General features: G+C 38.2%; 1 pseudogene; it reads left to right on the forward strand.

Annotated features, from left to right (window-relative positions):
* Positions 1–719: 719 nt before the first annotated feature.
* LOC129640520 (uncharacterized) lies at positions 720–836 on the forward strand (annotated as a pseudogene).
* Positions 837–20,817: the final 19,981 nt, after the last annotated feature.

The following is a 20,817-nucleotide window of genomic DNA, read 5'->3' on the forward strand; positions in this document are numbered from 1 at the left end:
TCTTGGCTTTGTAGAAACACTTGGATCAGAAGGAAATTTCCAACATCTCATTGATTATTAGATAAGCAATTCTGAAGTCTCCTTCCCAATAAAAAGTTTTTCCCAACAAAAGCCTGTCTTCATATTTCTCCCCAGGAGTCCATGAAACATTATAAGAATTAGGACCATACTTAAAAAGCCATGAATCTGCCCCTCCAACCAAGGGAATAGGTGTGCCCCTAAGCCTGATCACTCTACTACCACACTCTCTCATTCTTTCTTGAAGGCACAGAATACCCGCTGCCCAAACTCCATCTTAAACTCTGAAAACAGGCTGTCCAGTTGTTAGGACTCTGAGTTTCCAATGATGGGGGCCTGGGTTCCATCCCTGGCTGGGGAACTAAGATCCCCAAAATGGTGCAGCGAGGCCAAAAAATATTTTAAAAAATCAAATAAAATGAAACTCTGCAGACAGCTGACCCTGACTGGAGACCTCCACCATCTGAAAGACCCTATAAACAAATGCCTACATTTTCAGTTAGTTGGGCCCATGAGATCTCCTATTCTACCATTGGAAGCCCCTTCCCAAGATGAGAACTCTTCCAGAACCTTCTTCTCTTATATCCTCTCATTCAAATCCTGTTTAGTGGTTGAGAGACCAAGATTTGAAGTCAAATCTTGGAAAACCAGCTCAGTCACTTTTTAGATACATGACTTTAAAATAGTTTCTAAGTGCCCTCATCACTTCTCGGCCTTTTGGCTAAGATCAAGTGTAGTTTCTAAGTGCCCTCAATCTCAAATTTATTCATATGAAAAAGAGAGATATTTACTTACATTGCAGAATTAGTATAATTATTAAATAAAATGAAAACATAAAGCCCTTGGCATTGTACCTGACAATACATTATTATTATCATTCATTATTCTCATTGCATTTGGATGTTTCTTACACTGTTTATTTCCCTCTAACCATTTCCTCAGAGACTCTTATTCTATTATAAATAACCTACTTTATTTTCTCAACCACTTCACAGAGCAGTATCTCCTGGTTATCCTCAGAGCACAACACCTCTTCTTAAACTTATTCCATGAAGAAGGCTGATTCTTCTATATTCATATATCACAGGCTGTGACTTGATTCTATCTCCTAGCATCCAAATACAAGTGGCAGATAATTACTCCTCCATCCTGAAGCAAGAAACCTTCCTTTGTTAAGGTTTGTATCAGCTGTATATACTTCCTTTCTAACGCTTTTTGAAACTTTCACCTATTTCCCTTTATTCATTAAGGGCCTGGACACCAGCTTGCTGTTTTCTCCTGGTCATGTCCCATCTTCATGCTGGATCGTTTCTATATCCATGTGACGCCATCCAGCCTCCCAGCCTCATCGTTGTTTTTTTAAAACATCCTAAACACCAGCAGTCTTTACCTGTCACTACTTCAGTGATGCAATTCTGATGTCCATACCCAATCCAGCTCTACCTCTGAACTCTTATATTCTAATGTACCATTCTGGATCTTATCCTTCTGTCCTCCCTGTCTTTTCTTTCCCTTACTTCAGTTCTTTAACCCTACTCACAGAGACCTCAAAGTCATTTTATTTCTAGTCCTTTAACCCTGCTTGGCTTCACTTTCTTACCAATCCAATCTTGACTCCACTGCACTCAAGCACTGTACTCTTGCACTCAAAACCAAGCCCATTGTCTTTCTACCACCTTCGTCTTATAGTCTTCAACTTTAGATCAATCTTGCAATCTTTCTTTGCTGCTCCCACATCTAGGCTGCTGAATGTTGGTGCTAAACATCACATCCTTGAATGAATTAAGACCACCACATATTTAGGGTATCCAACATCTCCTAGACCCTCAGCACCCCTTATTGTTACTTTGTCTCTTACTAGCTTCTGTTCCAATTTCTCTGAATGGATGCCCCACTAACCTCGAGTACCTCATCTCTTTAGCACAGATGAACTTACCTCCTATTTCACCTATAATATCAAGGCTATCAGATATTGAATTTTCATAATCCCCCCATACCTATGAGTCATTTTTATTTGCACTTATCTTCTGGTTTGATCATTCCTTTTAAAGAAGAGTAGGCTGTGGAAGCTGTTCTTTCTCCTGTTCAAGGCAACTTCTTCCATATCCCCCTTATCTCCTACAGATGCAAGATCTCATCCCAATCACTACTCCCTTTTTTTTTCTCTATTTTCAACATCTCCCTCTTCGAGGTACTTTACTGTGGCCTCAAAATCTTCCATTAATATTATATCATCCTCTTATCATCACTAGCCTTATCTTTCTCCTTCTTTTCACAGTCAAAATACTAAAAAAACAATATTCCAAACTAACACAGCCCCCTCTTTCTCTCTTCCTGTATATGCATTAACCCACACTAGCCAGATTTCAGCCTCCATGGTCCACACAGACTGACCTGGCTGAGGTCACCTGGCCTCGTGACTGTCAAGTCAATTTACTGATTTTCAGACTTATGTCATAAGTTCTCTGCAACTTGAGACACTGCTTGTATTAAATCTGTCTCCTCCCGTGGTTTCTATGGTAACACTCTTTTCTTGTTCACTTACTTTCTCTACTATCCTCTTTAATAAAATTATTTTCACAGACTCCTCTTCCTTTACACTTTCTTAATATTAGTGAATCCAAAGATTTTCCTCTCTTCTCCTGCTATATATTCTTCCCAAAAGATCTCATCAATAGCCATGGCTTCAGCTATCATCTTCATACATACTCATATCCCAAATATGCATCTCTATTCATGCCTCTCTCTGAAGCTCTAAAACATATATCTGATTCCTTATAGATAAGTATCTTGAATTTCCCACAAGTACCCCAAACTCACTGTGCTCAAAATCAAACTCATGCTTTATCTTAAAATCTGTTTTTTTATACAATCTCTACCAAAATTCTAATGATTTTTTTTTTATAAATGAAAAGGCCAGTTTCCAAGTTCACATGATATTGTAAGGAGCCCCAAAGAGCCAAAATAATCTAAAAAGAGAAAAACTGGGAAGACTCACAATTCCCAATTTCAAACCTTAACACAAAGCTATAGTAATCAAAACAGAGTGATATGTATAGACTAATGGAGTAGAAGTGAGAGTTCAGGAAAAAAGCCATACATTTATGGCCAATTGATTTTCAGCAAGGGTTTCAAGACCGTTCAAAGGAAACATAATTATCTCTTTAACAGATGATACTGGGATAACTGGATATCCACATGAAGAAGAATTAAGCTAGACCCTTGGTCTTACACACCATACAAAAGTTAGCTGGAAATGCATGAAAGACCTCAATATGAGAGTTAAAACCATAAAAATCTTGGAAGAAAATATAAGAATTAGTATTTATGACTATGGATTTGCACAGTGGATTCTTAGATACAATAGCAAAAGCATAAGTGATAAAATTAAAAATAGATAATTATGTATTTATTTGGCAGCTTTAGGACTGTTAATTCTAACATGTATAGATGGTCCCTCTTCCCTAGAAGAAAAATCTCTAGGGGGATGCCAAACAATTAATTGTTTTTGGAGAAGAATGATTCTTTTCCTTGAGTAAAGGAGATTCAGCTTTTTAAAATTAATGAAAATTTGGGCTTCATATTTGCTGAGAAATCAAAGTTCCTCTCAATAGCCATCAAGGGCAATCACACTGAAAAGAAAAGAGTAGGGAATATGGGAAGGAATAAAGGAGGTTTGGATGAGATGTAAAGAAGTCTGAGAGGAGAGTGAAAGGGAGATTCTGAGCAAATAGAAAGATTAGAGAGTAGGTCCACTGCCTGGGAGATGCAGAGAGAGCTGGCTGAAAGTATGACATCCCAGCATCCATTTTGGATGTGAGACTTTGCCACCTAACTGCATAGGTTTGAGAAAGAAAAATATTATACAGAAAGCTCCTGGGCTTTCCAGATTAGTAGCTGAAACAATGGTACCTCTAAATACTATGCCTGGCACAGATCAGATGCTGCTGCTGCTGTTGCTAAGTTGCTTCAGTCATGTCCAACTCTGTGTGACCCCAGAGACGACAGCCCACCAGGCTCCCCCATTGCTGGGATTCTCAAGGCAAGAACACTGGAGTGGGTTGCCATTTCCTTCTCCAACAGATCAGATGAAGAATACCCAAATTCATATTCATCTACTAGTTTGTAAATATCCACCCAGAATCTAGATCAATTACCTCAATCTTGCTAATAATATCTGGATTCAGTTTCTGCTGTATACGTCCAGCAGCAGAGCCCTTTCTGTAGAAATCATGCATGGAGATTTTGTTGTCTGCTTCTCAAAGCTCTAAAATGAAAAAAATCACTTCTTTTGCATAACTACATTGGGCCATTATTTCCTCATTTGCAAAATGAATGGGTCAATAGGGTGTGTGCTGAGGGTTGTATTGTTCATACTTTGAGTGGGCTGGACAGAATGGCCATCAAACCCAATGCCCTATATTCTAACAGGGTCACTCCAAATTGGATGGAAGCAAATTATGTAGCTGAGTTGTGTAACTTCTGTTTCTATCAGGGATAATTTCCTTCCCTTTAAGCACAAGGTTATCATTTTTAAACTGAAGTCAATGGTGAAGTGTCCCCTTCTTTTCCCATCTATATCCAGCTCCATTGGTCCAGGCTGCCCCAGTTTCTCATCTCAGCTGAATGGTTCCCTCTTATTTTCTATTCTCCATCCCCTTTGTCTGTAATCAAAGCAGGCATCCTTCCCTCCTCCAACCTGATCCTTGCTGCTATTCTTCGTATTACATGCTCATTATTTCAGCTGTATTTTCAATGCTCCCTCATTACCCCTCTTATGTGTCCACCCACATCTCCACCTACAGTGTCTATAATGTGCTTTCTATCTACTGTAGCTTAATAAAAGGGAAATTATGCTAATTTTATTCAAAATTTTTAAAGGTAAAACCTGTACCATTATTATTCTGCCCCTCTTTCCCTTTTATTTATTCATTTCAAAAGAAAAAGTATCTAATCATCTGAGAAAATTATACTTGCACAATGTTAACCACTTAATATATTTTTCCTTCTGATTAAGCAGATTTTTTCCCAGTCCAGTTTGGATGGAGTAGATAAGCTGGCCTCTGAATAGATCAGGTTCTGATGGAATTAGAGGTTGGATCCAAGGAAACTTTGGTGTCAGCTAACAACTTTTGTGCCTGGGAAATAACCTGGAAGGTCTGCTGAATGTGCTGTATTGGGGCATAATTCCTGCAGACATGAGTCAAAGGTTTTGTACATAATTAGAATCATAGAGTCAAAAAGTCTGCTTCTACATTAAATACAGTCTTCAACAGGCAAGGAAACTTTGCTTGCAAATGCCTAGAGGTAGAAAAGTTGATGTTAGTGTCTAGAAGAATTTCTTTGAAGGTACAGATCAGCTTTGTTGAGAAGATAGTTGGATGAGAATATGGAGAAGGAGGAGAGAGTCTCCAAGGACCAGAGTCCTCCAAGGAAAAGGAGTTAACCAAGCACTGCTTAGAGCAAAGTTTGGGAAAGGAGAGAGAGCCAATGGCTGGAACCTCAAAGAGACTTAGAGGGGAGGTGGTTCAGTTTGAGAGTATTCACATGAGATATTGTATATTGTCCAGACTGATTTCTCCCTGAGGCCCCACAAAATCTTTCATGAAGGTGAAAGAGAAAGTGAAAGTTGCTCAGTGTCTGACTCTTTGCCACCCCATGGACTATACAGTCCATGGAATTTTCCAGGTCAGGATACTGGAGTGGGTAGCTGTTCCTTTCTCCAGGGGATCTTCCCAAGCCAGGGATTGAACCCAGTTCTCCTGCATTGCAGGCGGATTCTCTACCAGCATAAAACCTAGGAAATATTTAGTATGATTGGCTTTCTTGTAGAGTTTCGTTAAGAGGCCAACATTGCATCAAGTTCAACTCAGAGAAAAAAACACAGTCAAAGCTTGTGGATGAGAGGTACAGGATTATAAAAAAATTTATTTTTCCTTCCTAGAAGGTGAGTTTTATCACTGTCAAGAGTGACTTTTAAGAGTCTCAATATGTGGATCATGTCATGTTGGGAGCTGCATAATTGAATCAGATTACCATAGATTGTATGGACACATTGCCAGAACAGACAGGTGATTGTATTCCTCTGAGAAAAAGTTAACCACATCAACTACCTAATTGATTACGTAATTGAAATCACACCCATATTTTGAAATTTTTACATTTTCACAAGTTACATGAAATGTTTATGTCCTGCTCCATCAATCACCTTTGTTCTCCTAAATGCATTTAGATCTGAGACTGTCTAATCCAAATCTTTCATTTTCTGAAAGAAAAAAAAATAAACATTGAGATATTTACCTAGAAACAAGCAGTTTGCTTTTGGTGAAGCAGGGTTAGACTTTCAGGTCCTTTGATTCATATCTCTTCTTAATTTCTGCAAATATATGCAGTTGGTATTGGGTAGAAAACAAATTCACAAATGGGATTTAAATGAACTGAAACCCACAAGCCAGGAGTAAAACAGAGAGGGACAGATAAAGGACAGGAGGGAGGAAGAAATATTTGGAAAATTTTGCATGTTTCTACCCCCATCCCAGTCAAAAAGAATAAGCCATGAAGTAGGCATGGTAGGCAGGGTTAGAAATTTTCTTCTTTCTGCCTGTCTCAGATACTGCTTACCTCTAATGATGGAAGCATTAGCCCACTGAATATGATCATACCTTTAAAGATATATATAACAGGTAGTATATATAACTACCTCTTTTGATCATAAAAAAAAAAAGAACAGTGACATACTCTAATTGTTGGAGGAAAGGCTGTCTGTGTTGTTAGACTTAATGAGTCAGTTCCATTGTAGCATATTTGTAGGGAATGAATAAAGGAATAATAACGTACATAGACACAAGCTATCAAATACTCAGAAGAGTTCAGAAAACCATACAACATACATCTATATACCCAACACTCAGAACTTAGATTTAAAAGTTATTTTGCCATACTGACTATAGAATTTTTTTAATTTTTATTATTTTTTATGGAACTTTTTGTTAAGATGAAGTTAAGGATACTGTTCAGGTTTCATCACTAAACCTTTCCTCCTATCTCCCTTACTCTCTAGAGATAGTTACTATCCTTGAATTGGTGTATAACATTTTTGTGATGTTCCAGACATTCACTACCTACCTACATATCCATAAACAATGCTTATATGTACATTTGATACATATGATTAAGAATTGGATTGTGTTCCCCAAAACCCATGTGTTGAAATCCTAACCCCTAATACCTCAGAGTATGATCTTTTTTGGAAATAGTGTTGCTGAAGATATAATTAGGTAAAATGAGGTCACATTAAACTAGATGAGTCCCTAACCCAACATGACTGGTATCCTTATAAAAAGTGAAAATTTGAACACAGATATACATTTCCAGCTTTATGGAGATACAATTGACATATAACACTGTGCAAGTTTCAGGTGCACCGTATGAAGATTTCATACACTTATATATTGCAAAATGTTTACCACAATAAGGACAGTTAACACATTCTTTACCTCACATGATTACTATTTTGTTGCTGCTGTTGTAATGGAAAGAATGTTTAAGATTTATTCTCCACAAATTTTAAGTATACAATACAGTATTGTTAACTATAGTTACCATAATGTACATTAGATCCCCAGAATTTATGACTTTTATAACTGGGAGTTTTTACCCTTTGACCAATATCTCCATTTCCCCCCCATCTCCCCTCATTTGTTGGCAAGCACCATTCTACACTCTGGTTCTATGAGTTAGGTTTTTTTAGATTTCACATGTGAGATCTTACAGTACTTGTCTGACTCTGACATTTCATGTAACATAATGCCCACAAAGTTCATTTACGCTGTCACAAAAGTTTTGAGATCTCTTTCTTTTTTATAGTTAGATAATATGCAGGTCAGGAAGCAACAGTTATACCTGGACATGGAACAACAGACTGGTTCCAAATAGGAAAAGGAGTACGTCAAGGCTGTATATTGTCACCCTGCTTATTTACCTTATATGCAGAGTACATCATGAGAAACGCTGGGCTGGAGGAAGCACAAGCTGGAATCAAGATTGCTGGGAGAAATATCAATAACCTCACATATGCAGATGACACCACCCTTATGGCAGAAAGTGAAGAGGAACTAAAAAGCCTCTTGATGAAAGTAAAAGTGGAGAGTGAAAAAGTTGGCTTAAAGCTCAACATTCAGAAAACTAAGATCATGGCATCTGGTCCCATCACTTCATGGGAAATAGATGGGGAAACAGTGGAAACAGTGTCAGACTTTATTTTTTTTGGGCTCCAAAATCACTGCAGATGGTGATTGCAGCCATGAAATTAAAAGACGATTACTCCTTGAAAGGAAAGTTATGACCAACCTAGACAGCATATTAAAAAGCAGAGACATTACTTTGCCAACAAAGGTCCATCTAGTCAAGGCTCTGGTTTTTCCTGTGGTCATGTATGGATGTGAGAGTTGGACTGTGAAGAAAGCTGAGCGCTGAAGAATTGATGCTTTTGAACTGTGGTGTTGGAGAAGACTCTTGAGAGTCCCTTGGACTGCAAGGAGATCCAACCAGTTCATTCTGAAGGAGATCAGACCTTGGGTTTCTTTGGAAGGAATGATGCTAAAGCTGAAACTCCAATACTTTGGCCACCTCATGCGAAGAGTTGACTCATTGGAAAAGACTGATGCTGGGAGGGATTCGGGGCAGGAGAAGGGGACGACAGAGGATGAGATGGCTGGATGGCATCACTGACTCGATGGACGTGAGTCTGGGTGAACTCTGGGAGTTGGTGATGGACAGGGAGGCCAGGCGTGCTGCGATTCATGGGGTCACAAAGAGTTGGACACAAGTGAACAACTGAACTGAACTGAATATTTCATTTTGGGTGTGTTTGTGTGTATGTATATACATGCCATATAGTTTTCATCCATTCATCCATTGATGGATGCAGGTTGTTTCATATCTTGGCTATTGTGAATTATGTTACACTGAACACAGGAGTGCAGATGTCTCGTGAGATCCTAATTTCCATTCTTTTGAATATATACCAAGAAGTGGAACTGCTGGATGATACGATAGTTCTATTATTGATTTTTTGAGAAACTTCTGTACTGTTCTATACAATGGCTGTGCCAGTTTACATTTTTACAGTATATAAATGTTCCCTTTTCTCCACATCCATGTCAACACTTATCTCTTGCCTGTTTGATAATGGTCATTGTGATAGGTGTAAGGTAATATTTCATTGTGATTTTGATTTGCATTTCCCTGATGATTGGTGATGCTGAGCACCCTTTCATATATTCGTTGGTCATTTGTATATCTACTTTGGAAAAATGTCTACTGGTTCCTTTGCCTATTTTTAAATCAGTTTGTTTTTTTCTTTTTTTGTTCTTGAGTTGTATGAGTTACTCATATATTTTGGATACTAATCCCTTAATAGATATATGGTTTGCAAATATTTTCTCCCTTTTACATAAGTTGCCTTTTCACTCTGTTGATTGTTTATTTTGCTGTGCAAAAGCTTTTTAGTTTGATATAGTCTTACTTGTTTATTTTTGCTTTCGTTGCTTGTGCTTTTGGTGTTATGTCCAAAAAATAATTGCCAAGACCAGTGTCAAAAGGCTCTTTGTCTATGTTTTCTGTAGGAGTCTTATAGTTTCAAGTCTTATGTTTAAGTCTTCAATACATTTCAAATAGATTTTGCATATAGTATAATATAAGGATTCAATTTCATTCTTTCATAGTGAATATCCAGTTTTTCCAGTGAGGCCTGGCATGCTGCGATTTATGGGGTCACAAAGAGTCGGACACGACTGAGTGACTGAACTGAACTGAATATTCCATTTTGGGTGTGTTTCAATACCATTTATTGAAGAGGCTGTCTTTTCCACATTGTATGTTTTGGCACCCTTGTCAAAGATTAGTTGACCATATATGTGTTGGTTTATTTCTGGGTTTGCTAGTCTATTCCATTGGTCTCTGTGTCTATTTTTGTACAAGTACCACACATACTGTTTTGGCTACTATTGCTTTGTAATATAATCTAAAATCAAAAGTGTGATGCCTCCAATTTTGTTCTTTCTCATGATTGCTTTGGCTATTCAAAGTCTTTTGTGGTTCCATATGAATTTTAGGACTTTTATTTTTTTCTATTTCTGTGGAAAATAGCATTGGAACTTTGACAGAGATTGCATTGAATCTGTAGATTACTTTGAGTAGTGTAGCTATTTTAACAATATCAACTTTCTAATTCATAAACATGGGATATATTTCCATTTCTTTGTGCCTTCCTCAATTTCTCTCATCAAAGTTTTAGTTTTCAGTATAAAGATCTTTCACCTTATTCAATTTTATAGTAAAATCAGTAAAATCAAGTATTTTACTATTTTCAGTGAAATTGTAAACGAAGTTGTTTTCTTAATTTCTTTTTCAAATAGATCATTGTTAGTGTATAGAACGGAGAAGGCAATGGCACCCCACTCCAGTACTCTTGCTTGGAAAATCCCATGGATGGAGGAGCCTGGTGGGCTGCAGTCCATGGGATCACCAAGAGTCGGTCGGACACGACTGATCGACTTCACTTTCACTTTTCACTCTCATGCATTGGAGAAGGAAATGGCAACCCACTCCAGTGTTCTTGCCTGGAGAATCCTAGGGACAGAAGAGCCTAGTAGGCTGCCATCTCTGGGGTTGCACAGAATTGGACATGACTGAAGTGACTTAGCAGCAGCAGCAGCAGTGTATAGAAACATGAATGATCTTTATATGTTGACTTTGTATCCAGAAACTGAATTACTGAATTCATTTATTAGTTCTAATGGGTTTTTGGTGTTTTCTCTCTATAAGATTATGTCATCTACAAATTTAACTTCTTTCTTTCTGATTTGGAAGCCTTTTTTTCTTGTGTAATTGCTCTGGCCAAGGCTTTCAGTACTACGTTGACTATAAGTGGTGAAAGTGGGCATTCTTGTTTCCGACCATAGAAGAAAAGCTTTCAAGTTTTCACCATTTAGTATGATGCTAGTTGTGGGTTTGTCATGCTGCTGCTGCTGCTGCTAAGTCGCTTCAGTCGTGTCCGACTCTGTGCGACCCCATAGACGGCAGCCCATCAGGCTCCACCGTTCCTGGGATTCTCCAGGCAAGAACACTGGAGTGGGTGGGTTTGTCATATACACCCTTTATTTTTTTGAAGACCTTATCGTTAGGAGCTGCCTGAGACTTGAGTCTAATTATAGGTCAAGAAATAAAGAAGGGTTTGGGAAGAGGCTACTGAAGAGACTCAGCAGTGTCTTGTGAGGCAAGTACTTCAGTAAAGGCCATTACAGTTCCTTAGACAATGCAAAGTTAATCTCCTTAGCTGGAGATGGAAAGGCTACTTCCTTTGGCAAAGAAAGCTCATTTAAATTTAGGGGTCCAGTGTCTCCAGCCTTGTCAAGACATCCTATATACCCTCATTCCAATTTTCAGGAATTCCTTCCCAATCAATGTCCTCACTTTAACAGTAGACACCCTGGGAGGCTGTGAATTCAATACACTCTAAAGATGCTCAGAGAGCTACAAGAGAACACAGATAAACCCAAACTAACTCAAGTCTGTTGGAAACTAATAATTCAGCGACTAACAAGGTGGGCTGGCAGGCTGGAGACTCAGGGAAGAGTCACAGTTGGAGGCCAAACACAGTCTGCTTGCAGAATTCCTCCTTGCTAGGGAGAAGTCAGTCTTTGTTCTATTAAGGTCTCAACTGACTGGATGATGCCCAATTATGGAGAGTAATCTGCTTTACTCAAAGTCCACTGGTTTAAACATTAAGTTCATCCAAAAAATATTTTCACAGGAACATCGAGAATAATGTTTGACCAAATATCTGAGCACCATAGTCCAGCCAAGCTGACACATATAATTAACTATCACATTGGTCTCTTTAGTTTCCAACAGATTGAGGTAATTTGGGTTTATCTGTGTTCTCTTGCAGGTCTCTGAGCATCTTTAGCAAAGTTATTTTGAATATTTTGTCAGGAAATTCCTGAATCTCCATTGTTTGAGATCAGTTACTGGAAGTGTACTATGTTCCCTTGGTAGTCATGTTTCCCTGATTCTCTGTGATCCCCATAGCTTGGTGGAGGTGTCTGAACATTTAAAGAAGCAGTCATTTTCTCCAGACTTTCTAGACTGATTTCACAGCAGGAAGACTGTCACCTGTAGGTAGGGCATGCTGGAGCATGCTGTGATCCCAGGTCTAGTGATACTGGGCCTAAGTACAGGGGCATGAGGTAGCACTGGGTCTGGGAGAATGTGAGGGCTCATCAGCTCAGACTTTTAGAGTCCACTGCATCAACAACTTCCCTGATAGCTCAGCTGGTAAAGAATCTGCCTGCAATGCAGGAGACCCTGGTTTGATTCCTGGGTCAGGAAGATCCCCTGGAGAAGGGATAGGCTACCCACTCCAGTATCCTTGGGCTTCCCTAGTGGCTCAGATGGTAAAGAATCTGCCCGCAATGCGGGAGACCAGGGTTCGATCCCTGGGTTGGGAAGATTCCATGAAGAAGGGAATGGCAACCCACTCCAGTATTCTTGCCTATAGAGTTCCATGGACAGAGGAGCCTGGCAGGCTACAGTCCATGAGCTCACAGAGTTGGACACGACTGAGTGACTTTCACTTTCACTTGGAAAGCCCTGCAAGGGATCCATAGAGCCTTTAAGGGCTGCTGGAGTCCTTATCAGTGCCTCCAGATTCAGCAACTAGGGACCAGGACAGACAGTGGAAATAGCTAGAGCTGGTGGTATGCACATGCTTGGCTGAAGGTGCCAGCTGTAGGTGTCTGTGAGTGCGAAGGGTCAGTTTCAAACACAAAGGTAGTAATGAGTACCAGGGCAGGCAGCACTGGAAGCTGCAGGGGTCCTGGTTGTTGGTGTGCACTACTATGGCTGCTGAGTCTTGCTAAAGGTGTACAGCAGTGGAGGCTGCTGATGGGGTTTGTGCCAAAGGCATGCAGGTGCACGGGTGGAGGGACTAGCTACAGGCAACACAGTGTTGCACGTCCGTGATAAAAGATATGGCCTGATCCCAGTCCGCAAGCTGCAGCGGGGACCCTGGCTGTTGGCATGCTCTCCCATGGCTGTGAGTCTCCCTCTAGGTGTGTAGCACAGAAGTGGAGGCCAGGGAAGGGTATCAGATGTGGGGACAGGTGGATGTACAGCGGAGGGTCTAGCCTCAAGTAAGTGCATAGTAGTGTGGGTCAGCCCCAAGGGTCAAGACTGGTGTCTTTCTCTAGTACAGTTGCAGAGTTCCTGGACTCTGGAAGATGCAGGGAGCAGGAGGAAGGAGGGGGGAGGGGCGGGACTCGGGCAGGGGGCATCAAGGAATGCAAAAAGCCACGGGGCAAAGTGAGTGTAATCAGCAGGGGATCTGTTGCAGCTGTGCTGGCCCTTAGTTTTTTTTCAGTGTCAAAAGCTCCTGGGTTTGTCTACAAAGCAGGTCACTGGGAGCCACAATTGCTCCCACTGTGACTACGACCGGTAGTCCTTGCTTTTAGTTCTTGTTCCTTGCTGTCTTTGTGCATCTCTGCTTTGTCAGTCTCTGGGATGGTTGAAACTGAAGTGGAAACTTTGTGCAGTGCACTGAAGGGCTAGGAAAGCTGCTCGTTCACGCAACTCTTCCTTTCCCTGGGAGAACTCTTTTTAGCTGGGAATTTCCTCTCGGTGCTGAACAGTGCCAGTGGGCTGTGGGATGGGATGATGCAGGCAAAATGCAGCTGTCTTCCTTCCCTTTTTGTGTGGTTATTTTCACATTTTTTGGTTCCACTCTGTTGCTGAAGTAGATTTTAGTAGACTTCAGAGCACTTGCAGAGCTGCTTTTTGTTGTTTGGTTTTTGTTCATGGATAGCTAATTACTGATCTTGATGGGCAGATGAAGTTTGGGGTCTCCTACGCTACCATCTTGATGATGTCACCTGATTTTTGCTTTTATCTTTACTAGTTTTTGTTCTGCTTTGGGTTACTCCAATATTTTTAAAAGCTTTTGACTTGGATGTATGTAGTTATTCTTTTAATATACTTTGTTATTGTGAAATTGTAAATTTTAATTTATTGTATTATTTTTAAGTACTGTGAAATAAAACATACATATAGAAAATTCCATTAAAATGTATACAGTTTGACAAATAATTGTAAAGCACTATCCAGGTCCTGTTTGAATCTCATAAAATGGAATTACTGTATTGTGAATTATTTTGTGAAATTTCTTTCTCTCAGCATATAAGAAGAAATATGTAATTTTGCATATTTACTTTGTTGATTTTGAAATTACTTAATAAGATTCCATTGTATGAACATCCTACAAAAATTCTTTACATTGATAAATCAATTTTTTTTCAAATTGTGCTATTACAAAAACTGCATGACTACTCTTGAACATATAACCTGGTATACAAGTGTCTGAGATTAAAGTATATATTTTCAACCTTATTAGAGAATGCCAAACACATTGGCAAAGTAATTACACAAATTTACACTCCCATAACCAGTGTATGAAACTTTCTATTTTAGCACAACCTCACCAATGCTTGATGTTGTCAGATTTCATAAATTTTGCAGCTATAGAGCTTCTGCATTGGTATTCCATTATGGTTTTCCCTGATCACTAATGATAAGCTCCTTTTCTTATGTTATTTGGCCATTTGTATTTGCTCTCTTGTAAAGAAAATAATAAACATTTTCTCGGTGGTTTGATTTTATTCATTTGCAGGAGTTACATGTTCTGAATATGAATCTTTTTATTATATCCCTTTCTTGCTGTATTGTACTGCCTAAGACATCCAATACTGTATCAAATATAAGCGATGAGAATGGGCACCCTTATCTGGTTCCTGATCTTAAGGATATATTATTCAACCTTTCACTCTTTAGTATGAGATTACCTGTGTTCTATAGATGCTCCTTAGCACCCCGAGGGCATTCCTCCTTAGTCCTAGTCTGCTAAGTGTTGTGATCTAAATGATTTGTGTCTTTCCAAAATTCTTAGTTAAAATCCTAATCCCCAAAGATGATGCTATTAGGATGTGGGCCTTTGGGAGGTGCTTCAATCATGAGGTAGAGCTTTCTTGAATGGAAATAGTGCTTTCTAAACGAGACTCCTCAGAGAACCCTCATCCCTTCCACTATGTGAAAACACCAGCTATGAACCAGCATGAGAGCCCTCCTCCCCCGATTATACTGGTGCCTTAATCTTGGACTTCCTAGCCTCCAGAAATGTTGCTTATAAGCCACCCAGTCTCTAGTATTTTGTTATAGCAGCCAGAATGGACTGCAACACTAAGATTTCTTTTTTAAAAATCATGAATGGGTACTGAATTTTGTCCAACACCCTTCCTGATATGATCATGTGGTTTTTCTTCTTTGGCCTGTTGATATAGTGGATTACAATGATTGCCATACATGAAATAAGTCCTACTTGGGAGCTAAGGTAGGCAGAATACTGGCCCCAAAGATGCCCACAATCTAATCTTCATGAAACCGTAAATATGCTACTTATATGGCAGAAGGGACTGACTGTGCAGATGAGATTAAGGTTAAGGAGTGTGAGATAAGATCATCATTGATAGTGTGTGCCTAATCTAGTCACCTGAATTCTTAAAAGCAGAGAACCTTTCCCAGCTGTGATCAGAAGATTTGACTACCAAGAATGACTTCACTTTCACTTTTCATTTTCATGCATTGGAGAAGGAAATGGCAACCCACTCCAGTGTTCTTGCCTGGAGAATCCCAGGGACGGGAGAGCCTGGTGGGCTACTGTCTATGTGGTCGCACAGAGTCGGACACGACTGAAGTGACTTAGCAGTAGCAATGCTTAGAGAGATGCAATATTGCTGGCCTTGAAGATGAAGGGAGGGGCCATGTCCCAGGGAATGTTGGTAGCACTTGAAAACTGAAAAAGACAAGGAAACAGCATGTCTCTTAAAGTTTCCAAAAAGTAACATAACCAATGCCTTGGTTTTAGCTCAGTGAGATCCATGTTGGATTTCTAACCTACAGAACTATAAAGTAATATATGTTGCTTAAACAACTACATTTGCAGTAATTTGTTGCAGCAGCAATAGAACACTAACATAGCTAAGATGTAGCAATTCTTTTTAGATATTTCTGGATTCAATTTAAAAATACTTTCTTGAGAATTTTTGTGCTTAAGTTCATGAGAGATAAGAGTCCATAGTTTCTTTTTGAACTGATTTGTATGGTTTTAATATCAGGGTAATACTCACCACATTAAATGTATTACAAGGCATTCCTTCCTATTCTATTTTCTGGAAGAGATTATGTAAAAATTGGTGTTAATTCTTTAATTGTTGGATAAATTTCTTTAGTGGAAACATTTGAACCAAGAGATTTCTTTGAGAGGAAATTTTCAAATTATAAATTCAATTTCTTTAATTGTTGTAGAGCCACTCAGATGATCCATTTCACATTGGCTGAATTTGGATCATTTATGGATTTTGAGAAATTGGTCTATTTCATCTAAGTTGCTGAATTTATGTGTATAAAGTTGTTTGTAATAGTCTCTCATCCTTATTAATGACTGCAGGTGATATCCAATTTTATTTCTATTTTTGGTGATTGGGTCTTCTCTCTTTTTATTTTTGTATCTCTTAGAGTTTGTCAATTTTATTGATCTTTCAAAGAAACATCTTTTTGTGTCATTGATTTTCTCATTTGTTTTCTTGTTTTTCATTTCATTGAGTTCTGCTATCTGTATTATTTTCTTTCTTCCACTTATTTTGCTTTATTTTGCTCTTCTTTTTCTAGTTTCTTGAGGTACAGACTTACTGATTTGAGACTTTTCTTCCTTTCTAATGCAAGCATTAATGCTATAAATTTCCCTCTCAGCACTACTTTAGTTGCATCATACATAATTTGATATGTCATATTTCCATTTAATTAAATTTCATTTGAGATTTCCTCTTTAACCCATGAGTTATTAGAAAGTGTTTTGTTTAATTTCCAAGTGTTTGGAGATTTTCCTGATATCTTTCTATTATTGATTTTTAGTGTGATTCCATTATGATCAGAGAAAATACACTGTATCATTTCAACTTAAAATTTTGTTGAGGCTTGTTTTATGAGTTGGAATATGGTTTTTGTTGAGGAATACTTCATAGGCACTTGAAAATAATGTGTGTTTTACTGTTGTGGGATGAAATATTCTGTAAATGTGAATTAGATCCTGTTGGTCAATGGTATTATTGAGTTCTATATCCTTGCTGATTTTCATCTAGTTGTTTTATAGTTGTTAAGAGAGGGCTTTTGAAGTTTCTAGCTATAATTGTGGTTTTGTCTGTTTAGCCCTTCAGTTCTACCAATGTTTGCTTCATACATTGGAGCAAATATCTCATATATTCATAAGATTGATTATTTGTTTCTTATCTCCTTGATTTCTTACACAGTCTTATCAGAGGTCTATATATTTTATTTGTCTTTTTGAAGGAGCCTTTTTTTATTTTGTTGATTTCTATATTTTTTCTACTTCATTTTTTTCTTATTTTTAATTTTTCCCATTTTACAATTTATTTTTATTTTACTGAGATCAGTTTCAGGCTTCTTTTTTAACATATGCATTTAAAGGTCTAAATGTTACTTTTCATGAGTACGTGCTCAGTCACTTTAGTCATGTCTGACTCTTTGTGACCCTTTAAACTATAACCCACCATGTTCCTCTGTCCATGGGATTCTCTAGGCAAGAATGCTGGAGTGGGTTGCCGTGCCTTCTGCCAGAGGTCTTCCCAATCCAGGGATTGAACCTGTGTCTCCTGCATCTCCTGCATTGAAAGCAGATTCTTTACTGCTGAGCCACTGGGGAAGCCCCAAATGTTACTTTACATATAGCTTTATGTGCATCTAAGTTTTTTCTGGTTTTTAAATAAAGTTCTATTGGCATCTAAGTTTTGATGTGCAAAATTTCAGTTATTATTCAGTTTTAAATATTTTCTAATTTCCATTATGATTTCTTTATTGACCAATAGTTACTGTGAACTATACTTGTTAGTTTCCAAACAATTTTAGTTATCTTCCTGAAAATGATTCCTAAATTAATTGCATTATGGTCAGAAAGCTGACACTACTATGAATTGCTGCTCCTCTGCCATCTTTTCTCTGTTAATGGAGTTACAGTTAACCACTCCTATAATAAATTTTGGACCCATTCAGAACATCACACTCACATATATAGCTGATCAATCATCAGACATAAATCTTAAATCTGGACCCTGCACATCAACCCACCTACACTGACTTAGTTCATTTCCTTAGTATCTTACAACACACCTTCTTCTTTCAATATCTTGCTTTCTTTCACCTTCCCACCTGAGTGGGACCAGTCCCTACCCCACTCTGGTTCATGCTAGTTTAACTCAGACCACTCCTGGGATATATCCAGAACACTGTTAATCTCAGATCAAAGTTTTTTCAGGCCCAAATGAAGCACCAAATGATGGACTAAGCGTTCAGTGGCATCTTGCTTTGTCACTTATAAGCTGAATAATCCTGACCAAGTTCTTTAAACTCTAAGCCTGTCTCCTCATCAGCAAAAATGTAGTAATGTTTACATTATAGGGCTGTTACAAGAATTAAATCATAAGTAAATGTAAGTTAGGTGTTTATCACATAGTAGGTGCTCAATAAATTGTAGCCAGTAACACTAGTCATTGAAATAATAGTAGTGCCCAGACTTACCCCAGTTTTCACCAATTTCCATCTAGGAGAAGGTAGCAGGATTCAGCTTAAGGTAATCTCTCTTCAAAAAGTTGTCTGTTTGACAATAAAGACAATAATTCTACCTCTAGGGATACTGAGTCATGGTATTTACCTGACTCTGCAGCACTAAATATTCAAAGTAAAGTAGACTTATCTTAGGTGAACATTAATTGCCATGTCACTCAACTTCCAAAAGTAAGCCTCCAAAAGGAAAGGGTAACTTATAAAGAAAGTAGGAGGTAAATAACTGCTTGAACATCAAATACTTTTTACAACACCATAGTTTTATTAATTAATTGCAAATGGATCAAAAATACCACATGGATTAAATTCCTTTTAATACATAGTTGTGTAATAATTAAAGGACAGAGTCTTTGCAAAATTCATTTGCTGTTCTGCCAAAATCTAAAGTGGGATGCAGTATCTGGATTCTCTAAAATACATCCATCTCACCCAATATGCTCTTTAGAAAGTGCTATATCTTTGTGCCTTTCCCCCTTAAATGTTTAAAGAAAAAGTTACTAAAACACAAAAGTAAGCAAGGAAATAAGTATATTTGATAAAAATGCTTTGAAATTCCAATATAAAAAATTAATTTTTACTAATATCTCACACTATGACTATTAAGCACTTCCTATATGGTGGATCTCATGCTAAGCAATTTAAATGCATATTTCAATTAATTCTCACAATATCCTTGAGAAACGAATGTTAACGATTATATCTACTTTTAAGATGTAGAAATTGAGGTTCTAAGAGATTAGGTAAAATTGTAAAAGCCACATCTTGAACCTAGGTCACTAAAACATCAGCTCTTAATCACTAGAGCTTTTATTAGATGTGATTGTTTCAGTCTGATGGAGCAATTATCTTGTACCAACTTCTGTGGAGAAAGGCCAAATAATATTAGTTCTTATCTACCTATGAAGATTCCCTTGGCCACAGGCTAGTGTTCTTGTTTAAACCATGCAGGTGGGGACACCTGCCTTCGTGCCTCCCACACCTCCCCAAGTCTTCTGACCCCTCCCTTTCCCCTAGGCCAACTCAATGAATGAGAAATTTGCTAAATTTATCAAATTATTTTAAAAACTGATTCATTTAACCATTTACATTTATAGCAGTCCAAATTGGCTGGGATGTTTGTAGCAGCTTTTGGAGATTTTTGTGCAGTTTAGGTTACCAGCATAAAGATTTCACTGAATCTAGTTTTTCTGCAGATGTTTTGTGCCTGCCTTTCATCATGGATAGGTAAAGTTCAATGAATTCTAGATTTTTCAATACTTTGGATATATGACCTTTTAAACTGAGAATTACTTGTGTATTTCAAATTACAAGTGTTGCTCAGATCTCAAATACCAAGGATTTCAGAACCAAGGTAGAAGGATTTGCTCATCCAATGTATTTTTAATTCAGCTCATAGTATTTTGCAATTATTTTAATTCAGACTTGTTAAACAGACTTGATAAAAATATTTGCACGAGTTTTGGGCAGTGTCAAGAACTGGAAAGTGTCTCAGATTTCACTCCACTTATCTAAAAACTCAGTCTGACACAGTTCCATGGGTGCCAACATAAGACAGGAGACTCCTAGGTCAGAAGTGAAGTGAAATTTATTACTCAAAGAAACAGCAGAAGCTAGATTATCAGCACATTGGTGCAGGTTCCTTGAGCCCCAATTCCCAAAAGTGATGGGTAGACAGCCAGATGATATCCCCCCCCCACACACACCCACACAGAGCTGTATTACAAGAGAAGAATTCTGAGCTTAGGGAACCCGAATCTTTTGAAATGGAAAGTAAACATTCTTGTCCTTTGCTTAGGAGGGAGACACTGTTCACTATACAAATATCCTTGAAAAGACAAACCAGAACAAAGACAGTCTTGTCTTGCTTACAAGATGCTTATCTTGCTTACAAGATGTACAGAAACATGAGAGAGCCTTGGATAACTGTCTCCCAAAAAGCAGATGAAAAGTGCTCAATTTCTGAAATGTGAATCACCCAAGAAAATGAGCTTCAACTGAGACTGATAATTCTATGGTAAAATCCCTGTGGCTGCAGCAAATTAAAAGTGAAAC

The sequence above is a fragment of the Bubalus kerabau genome, chromosome X, assembly GCF_029407905.1.
Source record: "Bubalus kerabau isolate K-KA32 ecotype Philippines breed swamp buffalo chromosome X, PCC_UOA_SB_1v2, whole genome shotgun sequence".
NCBI lineage: Eukaryota > Metazoa > Chordata > Mammalia > Artiodactyla > Bovidae > Bubalus > Bubalus kerabau.